Source organism: Condylura cristata, unplaced genomic scaffold (assembly GCF_000260355.1).
Source record: "Condylura cristata isolate star-nosed mole 26May11 unplaced genomic scaffold, ConCri1.0 scaffold00009, whole genome shotgun sequence".
Classification (NCBI taxonomy): Eukaryota; Metazoa; Chordata; class Mammalia; order Eulipotyphla; family Talpidae; genus Condylura; species Condylura cristata.
This window is the reverse complement of record NW_004567110.1, coordinates 1,341,973-1,342,410: the sequence shown is the minus strand read 5'-3', so window position 1 is coordinate 1,342,410 and position 438 is coordinate 1,341,973.

The window sequence follows — 438 nt, the reverse complement described above, 5'->3', positions numbered from 1 at the left end:
CCCGGGCGCCGAGGCCGGACAGTGCCCAGTGACGTCCACCCGCCTCCGGGGAGCCCGCGTGGCAGCAGGCTCGCTGCCCGCCAGTAAGCACAGGCGGCTCGGGGCAGCGGAGGGTGGGGCCCTCAGCTGTGGGGCCGCAGCTGGCAGGGGTGCTGTGCCAGGGAGGGGGTGCTGGGGGGTTGCTGCTGGGCAAGGTGCCTGGGCTGACCTTGGAGGCCACAAGCCCTCCACACCCATCAGACTGGCGGAGATAAGAAACCTGGGCCGGGCTGGCCAGTGGGCCCGGGAAGGCATTGGGGTGCAGGGTCCCCAGCAGGGGCAGGGCACGGGGGTGGGGGCAGGAGAGACTGGGAGGTGCTGGGCGTTGGGAGTGACCAAGTGCAGAGATTTACTGCCGAGGGCTGGATAAGGTGCAATAAAGTGGGCCTCGAATGGCAT